Below are 21,114 nucleotides of genomic sequence, written 5' to 3'. Positions count from 1 at the left end.
GAGAACTATCACGTACTGTTTAATAAATTACGTGCAAATTCTTACCAGAATGCCACTGCTTTTGAAGATGCCATATCCATTGTTATCCTTAAGATATCCAGTCATATCCATCATTAGTACCCTGCTCGCTTTGCACTCAAGCTTTGGAACAGATTTCGGACAAGCAACCCGCACCTACCAAAATGGTTTCTAGAAAGCAAATTTAAAAGCTGTAAAACATGGAAAACAAACCAACAATTTGCAAACCACTGCAAGTGCAATGCAAACATAGTCAATATAAAACTAATTCTGCAATGTTTATCATATTATGCTGGACTGTAATATAACCACAGTTACATTATACTTTTAAATCACTAGTTCACCTATAGAAAAACTACAAGAGCAAAGTTCCTCTTATCCTATTAAATCTCATATACCTCATCTCATTAGGGGTAGTCATTTGCCTAAAAGTGATTTCTTATAAATAAGCAGATAAAGGAGTATTATTCTTAATGATATTTAAGGACTTCTAAGGACTAAGGAAAATTGAAGTTCCATTATTCTGGACAGTGCATAAACACAGAACAGTAAAAGGTCCCTGATGATATAAAAACCAACAGTCTAAACAGATAAGACAGCATGGGGGAAAAGTTCACACACAGCACAAACAGCACGACTGTAGTAAATGTAACAGCAGTTCTATTTTGGGGGTGGCTTTTGCTTGCGAAGAAAATGGAAGGAGATACAGAGTAAGGGGGGCAGATTGGGTGGGGGAAGCATATGAAGTAAGCAGGATTGAGCAGAAGTAAAGAGGTAGAATGGAAGGAAAGAGAGTGGAACAGTCAGTCAATGGGCACAGGACAGAGAACAGCTAATTAAAGCCAGTGAATGTTCTCTGAATGGTCAAAGGTCCCTGGGCTTTTGGCTCTCTCTGTTCCTGCTAGTTACTCTCTGACTAGGTCCTTTCTTTACTGCTCCCAGGCTTACAGCAGAAGGGCTATACTGATTTTCAGTCTTTTCCTCATCATGACCCCCACACACACCTTTTAATATGGGATCAAGGTCTCTCCCTCACCTGTAGCTTTAAACCAGGAATCATCTGAATCTGCTCAACATTATCTTTCTAGAACGAGCGCATGCAGATCATCCTTATTTGCAAGTGATTCACGTTCTGATATTCTGACTTCAGTTTTCTTAATTCTTTCTTAGGTAACTCATACTGGACAAGACTGATTTACACAGCAGAAAAGCAAGGCAAGACACTGACCTATAAAACAGCAGTTGAAAGCGTGGTCGGAGTACGTTAAACATTGTGTTCTATGCTGAACAACAGTTAAGATAGGATTGAGGAGGGGGCAGCTGCTCTACAGGCTCTGGTGCATGCAGCCAGATGGAAATACTCTAACCATTCACCGTAAACTGTACTTGTTCTAGTATTAACTGAATAGATTAGCCTTATGTCAGAGAGGAAGATGCATTTTTATTGTCAAAACACTCATTGTTTATATCCTCTAGTATAAATGGAGGTAAGTCTGTGTAAAGGGCAAATTTGCCCAAAAAGGCAAATCAAACCTACGAAACTGAAGTGGTCTAACTTTTTATGGGGCTCTACAGATAAGGGCAAATAAACTAGAATGAAGTCACTTTCTTCTAGTATAAGGTCTCCAACACAAATAGTTTATACAGGCATAGCAACTGCAATGTAATTAAAAACAATTTCTGGAACTGGGCCAGCCCTCCAAGGCTGTTTCCTTCTATGCAGAAATAAGCTACCAATATACACAGTTTTATACTGATACAGCTCTATTCGCACTATGGGGAAAGACGGCTGCTACGTTAATTACACCAGTACAGATGAAGTAGCAAAATGTCCGATAGAGACCTAAGCGTCTCAGATACAGCCCATTTACGTATTGCAAGATAGCTGCAATGTTCCTAGCGCAGGCAAGGCTTCGGAGTACTAATTCTTAACTTAAAAAATAATCCCTCCTGTGCAATTCCCAGAATATCGTCAACCTTTGAAATGTTAATGGAATTACTAGAGACAAACCAGACTTTGAATTTCTGCCAGATTCTGTTAGGAGTTCAGCTGACAAGAGTTTTCTGCGTGCCATTCAGGTGTCACTATTCTTTTCATAATACTTTTAAAAATAATTTTTTTCAGCAACAATGCTGTGATAATTTGAATCTCGGTAAAAACACTGGTAAAAACAAAGTGTGTGTTTTGGCTTGAAAAATACACATAAAAGCAATTACTCCTCCTCAGCCAGACTACAGCTTCGGAAATCATCTCTGACTTGCCAATGACAATAATAGGCAAGTAGTTATCCAACAAAATCCCCTTAGTTCAGCTGCACAACAGTATTTCCAACATTATCTATACTTTATTTGGTTGTTTGAAACAGCATCTGCAAATTCAGGCTACAGTGTTAAAAAAAAAAAACACCTTTTTGCTTCTAAAGGAACAAACTTTAGGTACTTCCCCAAGTATTCCTTGAAGGAGAAAAGAGCTTTTTAAAAAAAAAAAGTTTTAACCAGTGTGTTCCCCTGAGGACACTATGAATGGTATCTCGCAGACAACTGAGCTGAGACACCAGAATCACCTGATAAAACAAGAATGCATTTTCCTCCTTACTTATGACTTGTTTTACAATAGCTTCCAAAACAGACTCAAGATAAACGCATATATGCAGGACAGTTCAGTAATTCATTTAAGCTTGAGTTACAATGTACAAGCCTAGGAAATGTACCAATTATGTTTCTGTAGACTAGGAAAACTATATGAAGAACGAAGGCATGCTTTTGTCTCTCTATTCCCCTTTTCTCCTGACAATAAGACCCCTACTCCCAGAAATCTTTGGATAAAGTGAAATATCTACACTAGTAACTTGCTTATCGAAGGTTATGTTCTTCAAAACCTATCAAACTGTTATGTGCTTCATTAAGAATAAGAACTGTATCGACCATAACCTAGGCACATAGAAAGTACTGATAGGTATATCATAGAATCATAGAATAGTTTGGGTTGGAAGAGACCTTTAAAGGTCATCTAAGTCCAACCCCCCAATGCAATGAGCAGGGACATCTTCTACTAGATCAGGTTGCTCAGAGCCCCGTCCAGCCTGAGCTTAAATATTTCCAAGGATGGGACATCTACCACCTCTCTGGGCAACCTGTTCCAGTGTTTCACCAGCCTCATTGTAAAAAATGTCTTCCTTCTATCTAGTCTAAATCTACCCTGTTTTAGTTTAAAACCATTACCCCTTGTCCTATCTCAACAGGCCCTGCTAAAAAGTTTGTCCCCATCTTTCTTATAAGCCCCCTTTAAGTACTGAAAGGCCACAATAAGGTCGCCCCGGAGCCTTCTCTTCTCCGGGCTGAACAACCCCAGCTCTCTCAGCCTGTCTTCATAGCAGAGGTGCTCCAGCCCTCTGATCATGTTTATGGCCCTCCTCTGGACCTACTTCAACAGGTCCATGTCTTTCCTGTGCTGAGAACCCCAGAGCTGAACGCAGTACTGCAGGTGGGGTCTCATGAGAGCAGAGTCGAGGGGCAGAATCACCTCCTTCGACCTGCTGGCCATACTGCTTTTGATGCAGCCCAGGATACGGTTGGCCTTCTGGGCTGTGAGTGCACGTTGCCATCTCACAGAATCATAGAATTGTCTGGGTTGGAAAGGACCTTTAAGGTCATCAAGTCCAGCCATTAACCTAGCACTGCCAAGTTCACCACTAAACCATGTCCCTAAGCACCACATCTATACGTCTTTTAAATACCTCCAGGGATGGTGACTCAACCACTTCCCTGGGCATCTTTTTATCCACTAGTACCCTCGAGTCCATCTCAGAAGGGCTGCTCTCAATTCCTTCATCCCCAGCCTGTATTGATATCAGGGATTGCCCCAACCCAGGTGCAGGACCTTGCACTTGGCCTTGTTGAACCTCAGCAGGTTCACATGGGCCCAGTCCTCAAGCCTGTCAAGATCCCTCTGGATGGCATCCCTTCCTTCTAGAGTATCAACTGCACCAGACAGCTTGGTGTCATCTGCAAACTCACTGAGGGTGCACTGAATCTCACTGTCTGTGTCATCAATGAAGACATAAAACAGTACTGGTCCCAATACGGACCCCTGAGGGACACCACTTGTCACCAGTCTCCATCTGGACATTGAGCCGCTGACCACCACCCCCCCTGGATGCCACCATCCAACCAATTCCTCATCCACCAACCAGTCCACCCATCAAATTCGTATCTCTCCAATTTAGAGAGAAGGATGTTGTGGTGGACCGTGTCAAAGGCCTTACAGAAGTCCAGATAGATGACATCCGTAGCTCTTCCCTTGTCCACTGATGTAGTCACTCCATCACAGAAGGCCACTAGGTTGGTCAGGCAATACTTGCCCATGGTGAAGCCATGCTGGCTGTCTCGAATCACCTCCCTGTCCTCCATGTGCCTTAGCACAGCTTCTAGGAGGATCTGTTCCATTATTTTCCCAGGCACAGAGGTGAGGCTGACAGGTCAGTAGTTCCCAGGGTCCTCTTTTCTACCCTTTTTAAAAATGGTGCAATGTTTCCATTGGTAAAGCTGCAATGGTAAAGGTGCAATGTTTCCATTGGTAAATTGTTTCCATGGTAAAGCTGTGGATGTGGTCTATCTCGATTTCAGTAAAGCGTTTGACACAGTCTCCCACAGCATCCTCGCAGCTAAACTGAGGAAGTGTGGTCTGGATGATCGGGTAGTGAGGTGGATTGTGAACTGGCTGAAGGAAAGAAGCCAGAGAGTGGTGGTCAATGGGACAGAGTCCAGTTGGAGGCCTGTGTCTAGCAGAGTCCCTCAAGGGTCGGTACTGGGACCAGTACTATTCAATATATTCATTAATGACTTGGATGAGAGAATAGAGTGCACTGTCAGCAAGTTCGCTGATGACACCAAACTGGGAGGAGTGGCTGACACAACGGAAGGCTGCGCAGCCATTCAGAGAGACCTAGACAGGCTGGAGAGTTGGGCGGGGAGAAATTTAATGAAATATAACAAGGGCAAGTGTAGAGTCCTGCATCTGGGCAAGAACAACCCCATGTACCAGTACAAGTTGGGGACAGACCTGTTGGAGAGCAGCGTAGGGGAAAGGGACCTGCGGGTCCTAGTGGACAGCAGGATGACCATGAGCCAGCAATGTGCCCTTGTGGCCAAGAAGGCCAATGGCATCCTGGGGTGTATTAGAAGGGGTGTGGTTAGCAGGTCAAGAGAGGTTCTCCTCCCCCTCTACTCTGCCCTGGTGAGGCCGCATCTGGAATATTGTGTCCAGTTCTGGGCCCCTCAGTTCAAGAAGGACAGGGAACTGCTAGAGAGAGTCCAGCGCAGAGCCACGAAGATGATTAAGGGAGTGGAACATCTCCCTTATGAGGAGAGGCTGAGGGAGCTGGGTCTCTTTAGCTTGGAGAAGAGGAGACTGAGGGATGACCTCATTAATGTTTATAAATATGTAAAGGGCAAGCGTCATGAGGATGGAGCCAGGCTCTTCTCAGTGACATCCCTTGACAGGACAAGGGGCAATAGGTGCAAGCTGGAACACAGGAGGTTCCACATAAATATGAGGAAAAACTTCTTTACGGTGAGGGTAACCGAACACTGGAACAGGCTGCCCAGAGAGGTTGTGGAGTCTCCTTCTCTGGAGACATTCAAAACCTGCCTGGACACGTTACTGTGTGATACGATCTAGGCAATCCTGCTCCGGCAGGGGGATTGGACTAGATGATCTTTCGAGGTCACTTCCAATCCCTAACATTCTGTGATTCTGTGATTCCCTTTTTGCAGTCACTGGGGACTTCACTCGACTGCCGTGACTTTTCAAGTATCATGGAGAGTGGCTTGGCAACTACATGAGCCAATTCCCTCAGGACTCTGCGATGCATCTCATCAGGTCCCATAGACTTACATATGTTCAGGTTCCTCAGGTGGTCATGAACCTGATCTTCTCTTACAGTGGAAGGGACTTTGCTCCCCCAGTCCCCATCTTGCGGTCCATCCACTCAAGAGGTGTGGGAAGAGAGGTTGCCAGTGAAAACTGAGGCAAAAAGTTGTTCAGGCAAGTGTAGAGGACATATCCGTTATATTAAAAAAAAAAAAGTAAAATATTCATTCCTAATAACTTAAACTTGTTCTAATCTTAGGAATGGACTTGTGTTGCAAACTGAGGTACTTAAAAGTTGGTCTTTTTGTTTGCTAGTTGGTCAGCCTCAGTAAAAACAAAAAAATTGAAACTAAAAATCAACAATACAGTCTTTGTAATCGTAGCATCCTGTCATAAATAAATGGGAAGGGCATACTTATACAGAAAATCTTGTTAAACAAACATGACACCTCTATATAGAAATATTATCTCATTAGAAACAGTTAACAGAGCATTTTAAGGATAAACAAGGCTGGAAGGTGGGAACATATACGACTGATGTCTCCAGGATTAAACAGTCCAGTAGGAAGTCAGTCCATTGCAAGTTGCAATGAAAGACACTGTCTCTAAAAATGGAGGAGAGAAAAAGCAGCAGCAGAAACAGATCAGACTCTACAGTAAATACCCTCATCACCTGGTGTTTAGAAGCAGAAGGCTGTGCCAAGACAGACGCTGCTTAAAGAATCATGATCATACTCATCGATGAGCTAGAGGGTAAATGAATTAGGGAAGCAGTTGTGAAAACAACTGGTAGACCTTAGCAAGAAGATACGTTTCCAACCATGGTCTTTAACTAAACCCAAAGCAGAGGGCACGTCACCCATCTACAAAGTGTAATATTTTGCCCCTTAATTTAAGAGTGTCTTCAAATGAACCACTTGTCCTTTTGAAGTACCTGGAGTCCCAAAGCCATGTCTCTAAATGACTGCGGTATTCACAGGGCTGCATAAAATGAAATTCAAGTTACTGACTATCCCTCTCTGATGTGCTGAGTGGAGCCCTCATTTCATACCAAGTACAGTATTGGTATTCCATAAGATGAAATTCCATAACTTAGACTGTAATCCAAGAAAATGTGTCCTCTTCCTGACCCAGGGAATACTCCTCTGTAGTTCTTTCCTTCTGCTGTGCTGCAGCCTCTACTATCTTTGGAACAGATGTGGTACTTCAGACTAACTGTTCTGGCCATTGGGTATTGTTAAACCAAGCAACCAGGAAGCTGTACTACCTAACACACACAATTACCCATTCCACAGTAGGATAATGAAGTTATCTTCAAGGCACTACACAGGCTTCATCACCTCTTCTTGGCAAGCATGTCAGGAATGAGATACCCTCTCTTGGTAAACCCTGAAACTCACCTAGCTGGATTGCAGATAAGGCAGAAGAGTCTCCTCCTTCAAAAATGTAACCAGCCACCTCAATATGACAACATTAAAATGGTGGGATCCAAGAGGAGAGTATTTAAGCTGGATGTTGATGATCAAGACAATAAATTTCTGGGCCTGCTTTCAAAAGAAGAATATCATGATGCTGGGAATGAAATCTGGCACAGTTTGTTAGATGGTATGCAGTCTTGCTATCGTTGTATAGCTTACCTTAGGGCTTAACATCAGCTCTCAAAGCCAACGAGACCTCTCAGACATTCTTGGATCACAAGCCCCAAGAACAAGGTAAGATATGTCTCTCAGACAGGGGAGAGGAAGCTAATTGTGTTCCAAAGGAAACAGAACAAAGATATTCCATAATACTAATACACCAATGTTCTAGGCACAAAAAGAGGTATGTGCACAGCCTATACATTGCTCAGATACCATGCTTCTAATTTTCAGTGCTCATGGCACATACTTACAGTGATATGGACTGTCTCTTAAAAGACGTCACTTCTCTAAGAATGAATCTTCTGTCTGCTACGTGATTTTTTTTTAATTATCAAAAACTCTTAGTAACTGTTGCTCAGATTTTGTATAACTTCACAAATTCAGGAGCTGCAGAGATCTGCCCCCAATTGTTTACTATACCCGTGACAAGAATCATAGGGATTACTGAATTGTCTAGAGCAAAACACATCTGTATTTTTCATCACCCCTGAAGAAACATGCAATTTACTACAAGCACGTGATATTTCTTCCACTTAAATTAATTAAAGAGCTACTATGAAAACACTTGTATTTTAATAGTTTTGTTTAACCAATTGCTTGGCAAGAATAGTTGCTTACTTTCTTAAACCAGATCATCTACTTCAGATGCACCTGTTTCTCTCACAGTCTATATTACCTATGGAACTGAACACAGAAAACCCTAAATATCTCATAGATGTTAATGGTTCATTGAAGTTAAATATTTTTAAAAGGTAATACATCTATTTCTTTGATTTCTTGTAATCTTTTTTCTTAAAATATTCTCCATTTTTATTCTTGATCTTGATCTCAAAATACTGATCTTTTACAGTACGTTTCTGTTTTTGAAGAAGGAAAGGAAGTAAGTCTATAATTGAAATAGTATAAAACTTACAAAAAAAAAAACCAACCCAAAGCTTTAATGTTTTCTCTTTGAAACACTATCATGCAGAAGGAAAACTTTTTGCTTTTTAAATAGGAAATTTTCTTGCTCTTTTTCTACTAATTACAGAACTATTTTCCACCTTCCTCCCCAAAACAGAGAGTGAAAGAAGACCCTGAATGAAAGACTAAGACAGATTACCGGAGATGGCCATAACAGTTCCTGTTCCCACTGTGTCCCCTGTTCCTCTCCAAGTTTGCTGCCTCCACTACTGAGGCAGCAGTACCTGCTGCACCACTATACTTTCCAAGAGCAGAAATAAAAGTAAAGCAGCACCAGTTCTGGGTGACTTTAAGGCTCTAGGTTACAAACTGCATCAGGCTGTTGCAACACAAACTACTGAGCTACCCTTTCCCTTGCAGCTGGAACAGGAAACAAACCAAGTTAATCCCATGATCTGAACAGAGCCCCTAACACTTACTCCAATATAGAGGCTGTTACTTCTAAATTATGCATGCATTACCAAAAGACATCTCTGTCTTTACAAAATAGAAATTGCAGTAGCTGAACTAGCTAAACACTCATAGCTGCATGTGGGAAAATAAGATAAAAATGTGGCTGGGAATAGAACTAGACATTCATGTTCTATGATGGTGAAGAAGTCCTCTTTAGAAACAGTACTGCTGAAATGTTAGATAACTATATAATGCTCAAACTGTAACTAACAAATCCTCTCACAGATACAGGCATATCTGTTTTAAATGCAAATGTTAAGTGGAAAATATTTATAGTTTAAGTTGCACCCTTTGCTACTTAATTACCATAATTTAAAAAAGAAGAAACCTTTAAGTTCCTCCTCCAAAGAAGTTATTTACCTGAACTGTAGCTTGGGAGTCCCCAGTAGTCAGTCTGTTCTGAGATTCTCATCCCACTGAATGTCACAGACATAGTATTTCAAGGATGGGATTTCAAAATCACTTAGTGATGACTTAACTTTGTCTCACTAAAGATAAACCAACCTTTATTCCCACTCAGGTCAGCTCATTGATTTCAGGGAAAACACATTTAGAAAGCATAGCTGAATATGTCCAGAAATTCCACCCATGGGATAAAAAGGAAAAACAACTAACAGAAACAGATATAAACCATTTGAGACTTACTGGTGCATGATAAATCAAGTATTTTTATATATTTGTGTGCATTACAAGTCATTGAAATTACTTTTAACTCCTCGCTGAAATAATATAATCTCAATTACCTTACCTTCTTACTCTTCAAATACCGGACTCTATTCTTTGAGGAAAACACAATTTCGTCCATGTAAAGGAGGTTGTGCTAGGAACAATAATAGTTCCGCTGAAAAGATTCAGAAGAAAAATACACTCACTGCTCTCAATATTCATATTACAGACATCATAAGCATTATTATTCAATAATACTGAACTTGCTTTATGTTTTACTCTTGTTCCACTTAGGCTTCTGTGGAACTATGTTCAGTAACAGTTTGACTTCATGTACTGCCAGAAACCATTCTCACCAACAGGACAACCTATTAAGCTTAAGAATATTGTTCCTTAAATATATTAAAAATAAAGTCAGATGCATCAAGTCCTCGGTTTTCATAATTCTGTAGCATTTATAAAAAAAGCATTTTGGAATTGGTGTCTGGTGGACACTACTCATTGCATTCATAGTGCAAAATAAAACCAGAAAAATTAAGTAGTATCTCCAGAATTAATTCTCTTCTGTGATTATTTCATTTAAATGCATTTCAACTTTCAGAACTTCACTGAAGGAAGAGCCTCATTTTCACTGGTGCTGTCGCTGTTTGGAGTACCCTACTAACAGTTTAAAAGCTTTTCTTAACTAGTTTATAATTTTTAATGATCCATTAACTTTATAAAGCATTTATTTAAAACACTATCTTCACATTTTCTCTAAGTGTAAGGACACTAAAATAAAGGCTTACACTAAAAAAAGTACTGTTCTTTCTACGTCATTGAAGTCTGTAAGCATCAGTACTGTACCAGGATGATATTGATACAAAGTTAAGCATGTGCACAAAAACATGCAGAACGGGAGCCTCTGTTTCTGGACCCAAAAGATACAATAGTATTAAATTTTAAAAGTCTAGTACTTTGAATTCTATAGTATTTTTTAGCAAGACAAATGGTATTGTTAAGGCTTCTCAGATCATATATGCATCTATAAAGATATATTTTTATATATGTAAGTGATCCAGTAATTTAGCAACAAAGCAGACAGGTATCATAAAAAGGTTCTAGATTTGTGTGCACCACTGAAAAGGCTGCTGAACTGTACTCTGCCTTTCTGGTAAGAAGCAATTTGATTGGGTTTTTTTCCAAATTGCCCCTTGTTTGACTGCTGATTGGAACACCAAACCCATGGCCAGTGAAAGAACCCCTGCAGTTTGCAATGAGAACACAGGAAAAGAAATTCCAAGTACCTGTTTATATATTCATAATTGTTTTATTATTCTACTGCTAAAACTTCTTACTGAATGTACACTGCATACAGTTCCCATGCAGAATATGACTATAAACCAAATTCTGCTGTGAAGTCATTATTATGTTATAAAAATAATTGGACGTCTAAAAAAACTAAACACAACATACAGTAACCATTCGTCTAAAATTAAATCCTGATCCAGTGTTACCACGCCAGGATTTAAGGATCTATTTTAGAAAAAAATTCTGACTGGCAGAAAATACAAAAGGTGCTTTTTTTCAATAGAAAATTTGAAGATATTCCAAGTTGCGAAAATCTGACCATGACTTCCTTTTTATTTCCCCTGAATGATTTGAGACTTTATTATTAACACTTACATCCAAAACAACAACTCTGACTTAGCAAAATATTGAATTCAGAAAACAAAGAAACACGTAAGAAAACTCTGAAAAGAACTCATAGCAAAGGGAATTGTGTCATTATGATCATCATAATCTCCATCCTCAAGAGATAACAAATTATGCTAAAATAATTTTCCAGACAACAATTTCCCTCCACGCATCTCGTAAGTACACGTGCTACTGCGTGTGCCTTTTCATTTCAAGATACTTTACGTGTCAAATGACCAACACAAAGGCTGACAGGCTCTGACATGACACTGCATGTATGCCCATTTAAACGAAATGCCAGCCTACCAAAAACCAAATAAGTATAATCAAAAAAAAAAACCAAAGAAAAAGCAGTTACCTGAACTTGACAAAGCCCCTCTGAGCTGCATCAGTACTATTTCCCAAATGAAGACTCTTCCTTGCAAATAAGTGAGCTTTCTTCAGATCATTATTCTGTGGCACAAGCTCCTCCAAATGGCAGAATGAATGTATTGCCATTATTGAAAATTTACAGATAATCTGAAAAAAATGGAACTGAAAGCAAGAAACAGAGGCTTTATTTTGTGTAAACATACTAAAAAGACTTTACTTAGTTTTCAAGAACTTGTTATTTATCAATAGGATTTAAAAACACACAGACAATAGGTATATGCAATGATTGATTAAGTAAGTATAAATGACTTAAACCAGACGGGACAGTTCATTTGAGCAGAAATGCCCAGGTAAAGAACTTCCATTTAATGCTACTGTGGAGCATCATTTCAATAAATTTTTGGGCTGTGTCTTTTACAGCAGGCACACTGCAAAGAAGTTTTCACCAGGGCATCTATAATGATACATGTATTTTTGCAGAACATTTACTTGTAATTTAGAATTACCTTCAAGTAGTTCAAGTTATTCGTTCCACCATGAATTATTTTGTAACTGCAAATACCAAATGACATCTACCGTTGTTATGCCTTAGAAGATTGCCCTCAAGTTCCTCACGACTTTCTCTGATTTTACAGAATGTATATAGTATTTTACTTTGGATGTTTATTTGAGGACCAGATTAATCACTTCTAAGACAGATTCTAGAGGCATAATTTGATGAACATGTATTTTGGTAAGAGTGCCAATTCAGAGATGACCCTCCTGCCGCTTATTCTCACTCCTGTGCCACAACCTTGTTTGTGCAGATGCATCTGCTGGTGGAGCCACTCGCTGTACCATACTGAGGAACTAGCCTGGGCTAAAAATTGCTGCTTATCATAGACTCCTCTTGAAATCAGGATCAGTTTTCTGATCCAAGTCACTGCATGACGACACAAATGACTCTGCTAATACAACAGGAGGGAAAATGAGGAAACAAGAACATGTAGCTAATTGCAGCTACAAATGTCAGCCCTTCAGAAACTATGTTGTCACCTAAGTGTAAATTACAAGGTAGATCACGGCTTTGCCACTGACAGCAGTACAGGGTATTCTTGGACTGCTTTACCTTTCATTTCCATCTCTGCATCACGGCTCACCATCCCCACAATTGCACCAAAAATCAGTGCTTGTAGGGCCACACCAAAATTGATTGAGTTACACTTTCCTGTAACACCCATTGGCACCAACAGTCTTTTAATCATCAATGCCAGTGATCGAACTTCAGCAGAGTGAGTTTGGGAACCTCTGCTTTAGTACTGCAGTTCTATTTTGTTCCTCTAATTTTGCTCCGATAAGCATCTCCATTTTGGATTTGTATTCAAGTTTACACTTTTTCTTTCATGCATGAAGAAGTGATTTAATATGGTACAGCATTGCTAATAAAAAAAAAAAAAAAATCACTGAAACAATCCAAACTTAAAAAGAAAAAAAAAAGTTGAAATGTTTTATAAAACCCTGATTACCCAACAACACAAGCTGAATTACAAAAGGAATTTGCCTTACATTAATTCAGTAATATCCCTCTGCTCTGAAGCATGAAATACAGTAACAGTTTATCTATGCTATGTTGCGATACATGAACTCTGCTACACTAACTAAAGAGAAAAGAAAAACTCATCTTCTAAATAATTATTTTATTTAAACATTTATTTCCCGCTATTGTAAATAACTTCAGATATTAATACAACTTAATTAAAATGAGATTTATTTAATACAACTGAAACAGAACATAATATTTTGATTTACTTTGTTCATTTATTACGATTTCATGGTCATTTTTGTTTACTGTGGACACTTTATTGTAAACCATAAAAATGCTCTTTAAGTGGTAACAACAGCAACAAGAAATAAACAGTAGCAGGATATATAGAAAGAAAGAAATTGACTTTAGCAGCTTTGATAACCTTGCTCTTAGGCCCACCTGAAAGGCATTTTAAACACCAGTATTTTAAAAAATACACTGAAAACCTTTTAAGTTCTACAGTTCAAGCCATTATTTACAAGCCTTCCCAAAGCATTCATTAATAGCCACTGGCATATGCTAGGTTGCATGGAGGGCCTGTCCCTAATTTGACCTGATACACTAGCTCTTGAAGTACAGGGTGCTCCAAGAATTTTACTCTTAATTATCCACAAAAAGAGTTAAATGTAGACCTCTCAACAAACTTTCTCATCAGTGTATAAGTGGCAGAAGTCAGGTCGCATGATGGTGCACATTCATCAAGCACAGGATCATGGAAGGGATGTGGTTGAAAGATGCAGGTAGGAAGCAGAAAGAGACAGGAATCAAGCAAGCAATTCTAAAGCCAAAAATGAAAGATCAGATGGATCAAAAAACTGAAAGAATATCTTTACCAGCAATATCTCCATCTTCGGTCTTTATTTTCATAGTTTTTTCAAGAAACTTCAATATTTTTCTGATTAATGAAGCTGAATAATTGATTCTACTAAATATTTAAGTTCCCTTTTAATAACAAAATATATTGCTTCTGTGTTTTAGAAAGTAAAATTTTACTAAAGAACACTTGTTTGCAGCAAAACTAACTGCGTTCCCGTGTTTCTGGAACCTTGTGTAGTATTTGGCATTCTTGTTGAGACAGGAAGCTCAATACCTGACTACCAAGTAACAAGTCACTGTCCTGGCACCTCTCTGAGGGAAGAGTGAACAAATTGCAAGGAGATGCTCTCGTGGTGTCTTACAAAGACAGATACACCCAAACCTTGCTACGTTCTGCTGCCATATAAAAAGCAGATGGTTGGTTTTGAGTTGTGGCCAAGGTGCAAAACTATTTCCTGACAACTTTGACTAGAAAACAACCCCCCCAAAAGAAAGAAAAGAAGAAAAAAATAGAGTTGTGAGTGTCAATTATACTGTATTGTATACAGAGAATGACAGCGGTGTACAGATGATACAATAATCAGCACACCACAAAAACTTCTGCATTAACACACCACAGCTTATATGAAAATTACCAGTGTGGCTAGTTAATAATATTTCTGATATAAGGAAAAAGCACTATCAGACTGAAAAGGACAATTACAGCGATTCCCTTGTGTTCTAAAGGCAAAAGTGGAAATTATGCTTTGTGTAGAACCATTACTGAACAGTATCACAGCTTTGGAACATTATCTCTAATTTTGAAGTATAAACAAAGGTTTAGAGATTGACAGGGAAGAGGACATACAATTAGATACATTTAACAGGTCACTAGGTTGCAACACATGAGAATGATAGGGGTGATGAATTTACATCAGCAAACATGAAGGTGTACCACCTTCATGTTTGGTTTCAATATTTGGTTTCAGGCAGGAGTTCAACTATGGATATTTTAGTCTCCAGGGAAAAAAAAGTAATAGATTTTTTGTCACCACTATCATCCACCCTTGTCCACTCACCACATCCCTCACCAACACAGGACCTAAGAATTACAGAGAAATGCTCTACAAACAGTTTGCGGATTTTTTTTAAACGTTTATTTATTTAGAGAAGCATAATGGTCCCCAGGCCCAAAATGTTTGCTTTTTGAGGGTGAAGAACCACGTGTGTTCTTAAAGTAACCAGCATATAACAAAACTCAATCATGATGTGGCCTTTCAGCATCACCACAAAATAAAAACTGACATATAAAAATATCTATGTCCTACACTTCATAAAGATAAATTATTTTCTTTGATTAACCCTACCTAAGGAACGAATTCATGCCATCAGATTTACTAGCTGTTTCACAAATATACATTAACACCAAACCTGATGCTATGTTTTCAGGCATTAAAAAAAACTACCAAAGGACAGAATTCAAAAACAGGAAAGATTTTGCAAAGGCTTTAAGTTCACACATAATTAGTCCCACCAAGTTTAACAAACTACCTAGACTCATTCATGCAATTCTATGAAAAATCAGGGAAGCATGCAATATGTTGGCAATTCAAGAAAGATGAGACAGGACAGGTATTTTTCAACTCTTCATAATAAGCATTAGTCTTTCTTTGCATTTATACAGCACTTGTTAGAAAGAGAGGCCAGCAACTGAAGCCTCTGCTCATGCATAGTGTCACTGGCTACAACAGTACCAGTATCCTTATACAGGATGTTTTTCGAAATGGGATTGTAGAGTACAAAAAAATCCAAGACTAAAGAAGAGAAGAACCTCAAGATAATGGTGGTAAAATTTAGCTCAAGTGTCTATAAGTACTGGAGGAAAAAGTAACTAATGAATAGATAACAATATGTCAGTATAAGATTAAATAGATAAGCAAGAATGGATAATCTGTGACTTTTAAACTTTTCAGGATATATATCATTGCTCCCCATCGCTTCCCAGCATGGACTGCCATCTTACCAACACAGGATCAGTTTACTTGAAGAGACTCCTTTCATTTGAAAGCACCAGAAACGGGAATACACGAAAAATATGGAGGCATGTTATAGACTGTAACAAGAACTAGTTAATTTGTTGGACGGCAAGTCTGTTACTTAATATTCTTTGTTCTGCTAACATCTGAACCAAGTTCTGCAGGCAAGATATTTAGAAACTGTTTCCAAGAGTCACAAGGGTTCTACTTTAATTGCTATGTTTGATTACTGCTTATTTTCAAGAAAACAAAATAGCCAGCCTTCAAAGTTACTTTGAAAACAGAATGAAACAATTAGATCCTTCTTTTTAGAGAGTCATGTTACATCAAATATTGTATCCTTGCATGGATATAATTTGAAGTTGATTTCCCTTTTATAAATACACACAAAAGAGAAACAGCACATTTTACATCATCCCAATTTCCCTAAGTACTGTACAATGCTGCCTTCAGCTGCTACTGCTGAAAATCAAACCTAATGAATCACCTTACGATAAAATGTCTTTGAATTCTACCATAAGTCAATCACTTAAAACTATAATCACAACTGAGAAAAAAAAAGAACTCCTTAGAAATCTCAGACTTCCATGCAGAAGAACAGAAAGTCAGTATAAAAGGCAAAGAAAAAGGGAAGTCAAATATAACCTGACTTTAAAGAGCAACATAAATAAAAAAAAAAACAGTATGAGATCAGAAACCAATATATCATATTTGGGCATCATTTGTTCACTTAATTTCAAAAACACTTTGCTTGCTCTAATCCTTTTTTATTTTGCATGCCATTTAACAAATACATCTCCAAACTTCCACATCGGTTTTTAAAGTCCTTACTATCAGAATCAAGCTAGCCAAGATTTTTGCCCTTAGAGAAACATGAATTTTGTTTGACTCTTGTTATATTATCTCATGCTGGGTCCAATTCAATTTCTTCCATCAACATTAAAATGTATTTTCTGTCTACACCGAGTTGCACTAAGAGTAGCAATGCAATACCATGATGCTACAGGAATGCAACCTAACTACTGGAAGAATCCTAAGGACACAAGTGCACAGCACAGCAACCCATGATCATACAAAATATCACCCATCTTTACATGGGTTTCTGAAGGTACATTTCATCATTGATACTTTCCCACTAGAAATATTCCTGAAAATAATTAATTTCTGAAAACCCAAATGCTTCTAAGTTTTGGCTATTGTTCCCTACTGGAATGGAGTCAGAAGCCTACAGGCTGTAGGACAGGGAGGTAAAAATAACTCAAAGAATAGAATGAAAATTAAGAAAAGTATTTTGAAGGCCAGCTGCAATTTCCATATGAAAATCTTTGCAATGATTTCTGAGAACACTGCATCAGGCCTTAAATGTTCAACTTCTCTTTTTGCTACAGAGCAAAAATGATGCTCCTGTTAAGGATGACAAAATAAGAGCCACTCTTAAGACTCAAGAAAAAAACAAGCCTACCTTTAACTTGGAGAAGTCAATAAATGTATCCTACTTTGGCACAGCTACAGACGCCACAGTAGGGAAACAATGTAGCATTTATTTTCAAAATTATAAGAAAAAAAAAGTTATAAGAACATAACAGGTTTTTACTCCAGAAAAAAAAAGAATTTAAACAGGTAATGGTTGACAAAAAAAAAAAACAAAACTGGCCTCATGTTTTAGCTACTGATTTTATAACCTCTGTCTCAAAAAAGATCTCCCTCTCTCTGGTTTATGTACTACGATGCCATAGCCAAAGGTTACTACTTGTACACATTAAAATCATTAAAGTTAGCAGTTTGTGGACTTGAAATTAGTTATGAAATGCAAGAAAGTTTACAACCACAGTAATCCTGACTTTATATACACAAAAATTATCAAAGTTGAGATTATTGTGACTGTAAGCTTTCTTGTGGTATATATTTAACAACAGAACATTAATAACATATTTAAGCATTAAACAGAAAGAGGCATACATATAATTACTTAGTTCTGTATTATTCTTAACATTTCCAAAATGGCACTTTGCAAGTTTAAATTTTAATGTTCTTTTGTTAGTTTTTGGAAAAAGAAGAAGGAAAGCCAAGCAAACATAAAACCTGAGAAACAAAACCTTCAGAGCAAAAGTTTTCAGTTGGTTCCTCCCACTCCCTGCTCAGTTTCTCAGGGACCATCACGCAGCGACAATCTGGTTAGAAGTAAGCAGCCAACAGTTGTGTAATTTGCATGTGAAAATATTTTTAGAAGACACACATGAATAACATATGTTGTCAGCCTGAGTACAATCTTCTAAATAGATGCCCTGAATATTATTTCCCCAACATTCGTAATTATTTTCCAGATAACGATTCCTGGTACAGACATGTTACTCTTTGAAAACAACATATATATCAAGCCTTAAACAACGCTCATTTTAGAGTTCAACTTGGGGGTGGGGGGGTTGCTCTATATGATTAATTTTTCTCCTCCATAACTGAACATACTAACAGAAAAAGAAAAGAGGGTTTTTTTCTTGCTACACTACATGCTCGATGTACACCCCATGAGGTTTCAGTTATGGAAAGTGCCCATTCCAAATACGCCTTTTAGAAATTTTATAGTAAATTAAAATGAATTAATACTTAAACTGTTTTAAAGTCTTTACTGCCTATGTAATCACAAAGGTGGCAAATTATGCTTGAAAACAGAGTGCAACAAGAGGATACCCTGATGCAGAAAGTTAAATCAGTATGCGTGTTCACTTGCCTGAATCAAAGCAGCTTCAAAAACTGTATCAGAAAACCCTTCTACTCTTCCTATGTTAACAAGAGAACAGTTTAAAAAGGTAAAGACTGAAGTCAATAAAACCAGAAATAAGCCATGTGCTCACACATTGTTAGTTAAATCTAAACCAAATCCAGTCAAACTGACGCAACATGCCAGAGAAAATAACATTTGAGCAAAGAGCAGTCTAACCAGATCCCAAAGTCATTACCAGTCCCCATCTGCAACACCCAAACAGATTCCTGGCGACTCTGGAGTTTGCATCATGTAGTAATTATTACTTTAGGACTGTTTTGTTCAGGCCAAATGAAGTTCTATTGTATTGTGAGATTAAAAAACTCAGTTTTTTATCTTTACCAACATGCAAACTCTCTTCCTCAAGCACATGGAAAAACTCAGGTCTGGATTCTTTCTTTGGCCCAAGGTTTCCTTTATTCAACTTGAATGTCAGGGAGGAAAAAAGAGGAATATCAGTAAATTATACCGTGGTACTTAACAGTATATATAAAATACCTGAAATCATAGAATGGGTTGGGTTGGAAGGGACCTTTAAAGGTCATCTAAGTCCAATGCCCCCTGCAGCGAGCAGGGACATCTTCAACTAGATAAGGTTGCTCAGAGCCCCGTCCAACCCGTCTGTGAATGTTTCCAGGGATGGGGCATCTACCACCTCTCTAGGCAACCTGTTCCAGTGTTTCACCACCCTCATTCTAAAAAATTACTTCCTTATATCTAGTCTGAATCTAACCTCCTTCAGTTTAAAACCATTACCCCTTGTCCTATTGCAGCAGGCCCTATTAAAAAGTCTGTCCCCAAATAGAAGTTAACTTACCAAAAAAGCTGGGGAAGGGAGGGGAGGGAAGAGAGGAGACAAAACAGAAAATGGAGGCATTAGGTAGCTTTAAAAATGTTAACAGCATCACATCATGAATTCTAACTGATCAGAGAACTAGAATCTATACCAGATCTTTTCCCAAGTCAGTCCATGCTAACAAGCAGGAAAAACATCTACTTAATCATTCTGGAGCACAAACACATACACACAGGCAAACAGCTTTTACCACATCATCTGTTAGGCAGCATACACTTGAAACAAAAGCTTATGCTTGGTGGAAGCCCAGAACAAAACAATGGACCCTAGTCACCCCTGGGGAATGTAAAAACTTAAAACTACAATGAAAACAAGCTAAAAATTTATTATTGAAAATAATAAACTGAGCATATATTAATTTTCATACACCCAAATGCTGTATTTTAACCATAAATAAGTATTAGTAGGGCTAAAAACATAATATTTGGAGAGTCTTAAAATGTCACGAGGAAAATCATCGCATACATACAACTACCTAATGAAACTACTTAACAACATTATTCAGTGGATTGCACTATTTAACCAGTTTTAACAGTCAAATACAGCAACTGAAAAAGAGATGAAACACACTGCATTTGATGTCTATGTAGAAACACCAGCCTCAATGGCTGTAGAGCCAGTCAGTTCCTTCTCGTACTCAACATACCCAAAAGCACTTTACACTCCTGATGAAAGTACAAAGAAAAAATACATTCTCCATAATGAAAGCACTAATGAATCAAAATCCAAGATCAATCTAAAAAAAACTACTCCTCACAAAATTATTATCAAGTTTCATTACAATCTTTCTCCAGTCAAGCAAACAACTTGCACCCATAGAGAAAAATACCCTCAAACATTAATTCAAGCTTCAAAACACTGATGTACAAATTAAAGGAATAACCACAGCAAAAAGCTAGATTATGGATGTGACAATGGAGCCATCACACTAACAGATCATTTCACGACGTGACTCATACAATGCTAAACACTTTTTAAAAATGCAACCAACAGCACGGCATCAGCAACGCAGCGGCAGGCAGTCAGGCAGAAGGCATTTTTCGTGCTACCACTAGAACAATTTCCTGACTCATTCCATCCTCCAGCCCCGGGGACCACGCTGGCTTGGTCCACGCTGACAGCCTTCTTGACGTAACTGAAGCAGAGCATTGACCTAAATGCCGTTGCTGTTGAGCTCCTTGCAGCTCACGCTCGAGGAAAAGGGGCCAACACGGATTCAAGAGCCAGCATCAAATACTCGAGCTATCGCAGCCTAGGACTGCTCGTGCAGAAACGCTCGCTGAGACCGAGAGCCCCACATCACCTCAACCTCTTGAGAGGGAAGCCTCCAAAAACGACTGCAAGGCAAACTCTAGGCTGCTTCAGAGAACAGGTGTTTCACAAGGGAGCCTGCCCATCACCGCAGCGCTTCGGTAGAAGCGGACCTGGCAGAACCAGCGTC

At 38.6% G+C, this 21,114-nt stretch overlaps 1 long non-coding RNA gene across 2 annotated transcripts in view; it reads right to left on the bottom strand.

Moving 5' to 3' along the window:
• Positions 1 to 11,819, bottom strand: part of LOC137660553 (uncharacterized) — a 30,258-nt gene extending 18,439 nt beyond the window's left edge. The window contains exons 1-3 of one of the 2 annotated variants that reach the window (XR_011047698.1): positions 11,648 to 11,819; positions 9,695 to 9,787; positions 46 to 209 (exon numbers count right to left, since the gene is read on the bottom strand). This is a non-coding gene — a long non-coding RNA (uncharacterized lncRNA). The remainder of the gene's footprint in view (positions 1 to 45; positions 210 to 9,694; positions 9,788 to 11,647) is intronic. The other variant, XR_011047697.1, reaches the window with a different exon arrangement.
• Positions 11,820 to 21,114: the final 9,295 nt, after the last annotated feature.

Source organism: Nyctibius grandis, chromosome 2 (genome assembly GCF_013368605.1).
Source record: "Nyctibius grandis isolate bNycGra1 chromosome 2, bNycGra1.pri, whole genome shotgun sequence".
Classification (NCBI taxonomy): Eukaryota; Metazoa; Chordata; class Aves; order Nyctibiiformes; family Nyctibiidae; genus Nyctibius; species Nyctibius grandis.
Note: the sequence above shows the minus strand (reverse complement) of the source record. Positions and strands in the feature narration are given on the sequence as shown.